Here is a 7,371-nt window from a genome sequence, read left to right as displayed (position 1 = left end):
ACGAGTGCGCTTTTAAAGGGGGATTTTATCCAGCACAGTGCGGAGAGAGAGAGAGAGAGAGAGAGAGAGAGAGAGAGAGAGAGAGAGAGAGAGAGAGAGAGAGAGAGAGAGAGAGAGAGAGAGAGGGGGTGTGTGTTTGGGGGCTTGAGGGGAGGGATCTCTCACCCTCTACAGTCTGTGCTTGCGTCAATGTCGGGAAATCTGGCACGACACAAGCATCACCTGCGAAGTCATAAACCGGCAGGTAACTGTCATCTAGAGTTCATAATTATTCAGAGGTGAACAGGTTACATTAACATTCTATATATTTGAGATTATCTATTATATCTTTGTAAATGTATATTTAAAAAAATAATAATAATTCAATGTAGGCCTATCTGTGTCCCTGGACCACAAAACTAGTCACAAGTTTTTTTGTTTTTGTTTTTAATTGAGATTTATAATAATAAAGCTGAATAAATAGGCTTTCCACACAGGGTCACATTATAGGCTATCTATCTATCTATCTATCTATCTATCTATCTATCTATCTATCTATCTATCTATCTATCTATCTATCTATCTATCTATCTATCTATCTATCTATCTATCTATCTATCTACCTATCTATCTATCTACCTATCTATCTATCTATCGGCTACACGTAACAAAAGTGCTATTTTTCCCTTATGTTTTTAAATTTGCTTAGCTTAAGATTTATCCTCCATGGTGAATAAAGAGAAAAGAGAGCAGAACCATTCTGGGCATACAGCTTACCCATCATGCCTTGGGTGGAAAATATGTGATATTGCTGGTGCAATGTTTTGTCTGGCTTAGGTGATTCTGGAAGTCACTGAGTAGAAAGGGAAATAGCAGCTGGCTAAAAAAAAATTATTTAGTAGAAACGTTCATTTACAGGAACTGAAGTCCAGTGGTGTCCATGTCCAGGCATGCGACTCATTGTAAAACTCTCATTGCCAACTATGTCAGCGGTCTACTGATGCAAGTTTGTTCAGTTTTGTCATCCAACTCTTTCCTTTTCACATCTGTGAAACACATCAGAAGGACTTTTAGTAATCAGCCCATGAAAGGTTGAGTGCTGCTGTCCTTAAAGGAAAAGAGGACAAACCAAGTACCAAGACATTCATAAACTCGCATACATTTTTCAACATTTACAACTTTTCATTAAAATTATAAGCATATATTGTAATAAAAAAAAGCTATATTAAATTAGAAAATAATGTAAAAAAAGAACATTTTCACTATATTTGTCATACAGTGTAATGACATATATTCTGACAAATCAGAATCAAGCATTCCACGGCATTCCATATTTTAATATTTCAAGCATTCCACGTAATTTAATTTAATAATAGACTAGGAACCTGAAAAAAAAAATCATTTCATTTATTTAATAGAACAAAACACCATTTATATGTACCTGTGATTGTCCCCTTCAAGAAATTGTTAGAAATTGAGGTAGTCAGATATGAGAACAAGCAGGACTTAAACCACATATATTGAAAGCATCTAGAGGTGCACAATGCTGCGTTTAAAGTGAATTTCAAAACAACCAAGAACTTATGAAGTGGTGACATGAGTCTATAATTTTTATATTAACTCAAAAAATAAAATAAATTGTGTCTTTACTCAGGTTTCCTACAATGTGTACAATGTTGCACTTGTCAGTTCTCCCCAAAAAAGGGAGCAAATACCCTTTTAAAACTCTGTATACACATTTTTAGTATAAGTTTTTACGAGAAAATACAATTTCAGTCTTTAATTAAATGCGTTACTTCTTTGTAAAATTTACTAGCAATTTCTGAGTGAAAACAGTTTCTACCCCATTTTTTTGTGCACACTCACAAGGTCTTCTCTGTACGAAGCTGTCTCACACCCCATATCCAGTTACAGTGAAGCAGTGTTGTAAGGGACCGTCTGAATCAGAAGCAAACAAGCACTCACAAAAACACCACAGGCATGGAGCAAAGGCACGGTGATCATTTGACAAGTTCAAAAACCTCATGATTCAGAAGTGAATTGACATAACAAGCAGTGACTCAACGACAGACAGGTGAGCTCATCAAGACCTCTACAAGTTTTTGCCTCCAGCTGTTTTTTTCCACTGCATTTTTTAATGTATATGATAAAGAATCAACAGAGGATTCACAATTTAAACAAAACGTCCTTGAGAAAGCCTTGCCCTAGTATATAGTTGCATAAGAGAGCGGATCTGTGTAGAGTTAGTTTAATATAAAGTCAGTGTGATTGGTGTGTACTCTGTAGCACTTTGCTGAACTTTTCCCCTCAAAACTGATGCAAAACAGGACTTCACTGACAGGGCCGCCCAACATTCTCCAAAGGTTTACAAGCCCTCTATTTTGTCAAGTGCAACACGATATTTTGTTCACTAAGCAATTTGCCTTCCATTCCATGTTTAGATGTTACAAAAGACTCAACTCATAAAGTTCAAACTTTAACCCTGTCACAATTGTGGATCTAAAACAAAAATTTAAGATCTAAAGCACTTTGAAAACTGGGAGTGTCAATAGTTAAATGAATAAGGTCACACTTTAGCTTAGGGTCCAATTCTTATACTATTAACTACGACTTTTGCCTATAAACTCCTAATTACTGCTTATTAATAGTTAGTCAGGTAGTTTAGGTATTGTGTAGGATTAAGGGGTGTAGAATATGGTCATGCAGAATAAGGCATTGCTTTATAAGTACTAATAAACCAATATCCTAGTAATATTCATGCTAATAAGCAACTTGTTAATAGTGAGAATTGGACCCTAAACTAAAGTGTTACCATCAATTAACCACAATACATTTTCTATATACATATATATCTTTCATCAAACCTTATAAAATTAAAATTTCAAAAATTGACTTTTGGAAAACTTGAGTTTTTCATTTCAGTTTGGCACTGCCAACTTTGACAATTTGTTTTGACAAACTTTCTAGTTGCATTTGTTGTTAAACAGTTATCACATATTTAAAGTTGCATTGATCATTGTTTACACCTCCTAAGTAAGAAGTTAGTTATTTGAATGTTGCAATAATAGGCCTACCATAAACATCACATGTAGTGTCTACCTGCTTAATTTGACATGGTTAAATTTCTAAAGGCCCATTCACATCAAGGGGGATAACTATGACAATAATGACAGTTATGACAGTTCTTTAAATCGTTCTGGATATAAAAGAATTGCAGGGTCCACAACACAACTATAGCGGCACAGAGAAATGATATCGTTGGAATCACTTTCAGAATTATTTTTTTCCAGCCTGTGAATGATAAAAACGTTGACAGCCAATCAGATTCCGCTCTGCTCCAAAGAGCTCAAACTTTTAAAGCGGCAGACGACACAACTCAGCGCGTGCTTATGATAAACGTTATCGTTCGTTGGTGTGGACTCAAATGTAGTTATCGTTATGGTTAACTTTATAGTTATTGTTCTTGGTGTGAAAGTGCCTTAACAGTGATGTAAGTGCGCAAGCAACAGATATATCCCAGACCACCTTGCTGATAAATGACCTGACATTCTCCAAAAACTCCCAGATGGGCTACATGCTTCTCTTGCCCTCAAATTACTCTTTTACATTGCCTGAGAGGAAATTCATGAATATGATTGTAATTGATTGTAGTTTTGCAGTGTTCTGCAGTAATCAGTCTTAGTCAAATGTGAGATAGATCATCCCTTGTTGACCATTTTTTTAATTTATCTTCTACTATGAGAGTTATTAACTGTTCGTTTAATTAATTTCTCAGTTAAAGCATTCCCAAATTATATACAGATGACATATTACAGATAGCAACAAGAATTTGCCAAGTCATCTGAAAATTGCTTAACATAGACTCGGTCTCCACATTTTTCATATTCTGTTGGCAACAGAAGTATAAGTACTTAAGTATGATGTACGTAATGGTCAATGAAATGCACAAACCCAAGAACTCTCAGTTCCATGATGAAATATCTCCTCCCACACACCCAGAGTTAACCCCTTTTGTACCAGTGCTATCGTCCCTTTTGTCAGCCTTCGGTTTATGCTAAAACTGCATGCATTTTTTTTTATTGTAGTAATATATTCACAATATTACTGATTAATAAATCTTACCAACCCCTAACTTTTGAACAGTATGACAAATGACCTCTTCATGTCTGAGATGGTGATTCAGAATAAGCTGTAACGTGGACTAGCCACTATGCTGATGGCTGGGCTATACAAGACAAAAAAGAAAGGCAAGAATTTATCACAAATATAATTTATTTGGAAACAGTTATTATGAGATGCACAGCAATAATAAGATACCAAGAATCAAATATTCCCTATTTGTTCTTCAAATTTCCATGTAGAGGAATTATTTCATGTATCTAAGTAAGATAAGGGCAGGCCATGCTTTTCAATGAACATGCAGGCAGAATCTCCAGGACTGAAGTGTGTGGTCAGCATTAGCACCAAGCCAGACCTGGCATTGTGATGAGACTTTGGAATTTTGTCTGACACCCACATATGTCTGAGGTGGAGTGATTTTCCATGTTCTTTCAGGAAGGGATCAGAGATCCATTCACCTGGACAGTCAAGGGGCATTTACACATTCATTGACCATTAAATCACTGGAAGAGTGTCTGTGCTGTTGCTTCTACAGTTCTGTGAATGTAGATTATGTCTGCCTGGCTATATATGATAAAGAAAAGATAAAAAAAGAGACCCTAATCCCAAAATACCTGCATTTTTGAAAGAATTTTCTGATTTTAAAGGGGTATACAGTTCTACCAAAGATGAAAATTCTGTTATTAATTACTCTCATGTCGTTCAAAACCCATAATACTTCCGTTCATCTTTGAAACACAAGATATTTTTAAAATAAATCTGAGAGATTTCGGTCCCACCATTGAATGTAGGCCTATTCACCCAAAAATAAATCCATATGCATCGAGCGGAGAGACACAATCACAGATTTAATTTAGGCTTTTATTCCCATATAAACATTTGTTAGCGAACATACAGAGCACTCAAATATGGTAAACAGAAGCTCAATCATATTTCCTTGAGGAACTTCCTTGATCTCAGATTTCATTAAAAATATCTTCACTTGTGTCCCAAAGATTAATACAAGCTTTATGGGTTTGGAACATTGTGAGAGTGATAATTGGTGACAGAATTTTACTTTTTGGGCGAACTAACCCTTAAGATCAAATATTAAACAGCATCTCTTTCATTGTAACTTCATAACTGCATGCACATTGAAGAAAGAGTTGACTTTGTTTTATGCAGACAGCAGGCAGCAAATGCCAACTTGTCAAGCAACGGGTAGAGTTGTTGGGCCTCTCAAACACCAGTGCAGTGATTTCAGGTATCCCACCCTACAAATGGCTTCCTTATAGTCTCTGCACTTTACACTGGGATCTACACTTGAGACCCTTCAGTTCCATAATATGAAACGGTTCAATTTAAAAGGCATATCAATGTTTTATGTCCGCGCTTCTCATTTGTGGTACATTGTGGTTGAGATATTTTCATGTTCTGCCAAAACCAGGTGGGAGTACATTTACGGTCAGAGGAATGAAGCCTGAGAGACACTGTCAACCCTTTTAGGGAACGTTTTGTACAAGATTTCTTTTAATAGATATGTTTCCATGGAGTCTCTACAAACACAGTCTTCAGCCAGAAACCATTGAGTCACATAGATTGGCCTAAATTACTGTTCAAATGCCAGATGTTATGGCAATTAGTATCTAAAGACCCAAAACAACTTCTTCCATATGTCTAAAATACACTATTTACCCAGGAAAACCTGCCTTTTTGTATATTCTCTTTTTATGATATTCAGTCCTGACTTTGTCCAGTCAAAACAAGTGGACTGATTGACATTTGTCAAACGTAATGACTTAATCTCACATTGAGTGATAGCAGGGATGAATGATCTTCTGTTTGGAGTTATAAGATGGAGTCAAATAAGGTATGAATTTAATTTTGATATGAACCTAATTTAATAATAATAAAAAAAGAATGAACAAGAAATGCCTGTATACAATTCAGGGAGGAAACAGGAAACACACAGGAAACACGAGAAACTACAAAATAAAACACTTCAAAATAAAAGACATATCGTGAGCTTAGAATTATAAGGTTCTATCTCCGTTTAGGGTAGTTCCGAGATATTGAGCATCAAAGTTTTTACATCCCAGCTGGCAAAACTGAGATGGAACCTTTTTATTTTATTAATGACTACTAACAAAATATTTTTTTACAAAAATAACACCACACAGGCATTAATAAACACCTAATGGATCAGATTATGTCAAAAACTCAATTTCGACCAAAAGTGGAGATAGAACCTTATAATTCTAAGCTCACGATATGCTGTATCTATCACTTAATGCTGTTTAGATCATAAAGCACTGAAATTACATTATTCCTTGTTACTTTATTCAACAAGGACTCATTAAATTGATCAAAAGTGGCAGTAAAGAGATTTATAATGTTACGAAAGATTTATCATAGCCTATCTTATTATTGATAATAATAAAACATGTTTCTTGAGTACCAAATCTGGGGTAATGGCTAAAACAGTTATTTTAAATTGTAATAATATTTCACAATATTCCTGTTTTTTTTTTTTTTTTTTTTTTTTTTTAATCAAAAAAAATACAGCCTTAGTGAGCATAATTCTTTCAAGAACATTTAAAATCTTAACAACCCAAACTTTGGAATGGCAGTGAATATAAAAGCCTATATATCTTCAAACTTTTTTTATTTGTACTTTTTTACTTTATTTTCAGACAAGGTTTTTGCTCTTGAAAACCAAAGTTTGCCTTGACTGCTTGTCAAGTCCTTCCCTTCTCCTTCCTGTCCGCCACTTATTCCTTTTCTCTTCCTCACTCCTCACCTTCACGTGAAAATTGTTTTACATTCACTCACAGAATTCCGGTTTCTCCATACTAATCTCGCAGAACGTCACTTCACCTCATCCAGCTCATGTTGGGCTGACGGAGCTTTGACAACGTGCTGGATTCCACATAAACACACGATGATCCACTGAACCAGTTCCTGTTTGCCAGGACACTCTACGGTGAACGGACGGCCCTGGTGGTGGCGAGACCATGTTATCCTCAGGGAAACTCAGTGACTCAGCGTTGCTGTCCAGGTAGACAAGACATGAGTGTGTGTTTGTTGACGGTGTGTGAATGGTGACGGTTGTTCGATCACTCAGCAGTGTCTGCAACCTTGTTGACCCCCAGACGCTCAGAACATCAATAAACACCCAGTTCAATTAATCAACAATTGTAATTAAAACAGAGAAATAATGGTTTGATTTTCTATGAAGCTCAATAAGACTTATGCTACTTTAAGAGTATGCACTGAAAATAGGCTAAATTACTA

Source organism: Squalius cephalus (assembly GCF_949319135.1).
Source record: "Squalius cephalus genome assembly, chromosome: 2".
Lineage (NCBI taxonomy): Eukaryota > Metazoa > Chordata > Actinopteri > Cypriniformes > Leuciscidae > Squalius > Squalius cephalus.
Note: the sequence above shows the minus strand (reverse complement) of the source record.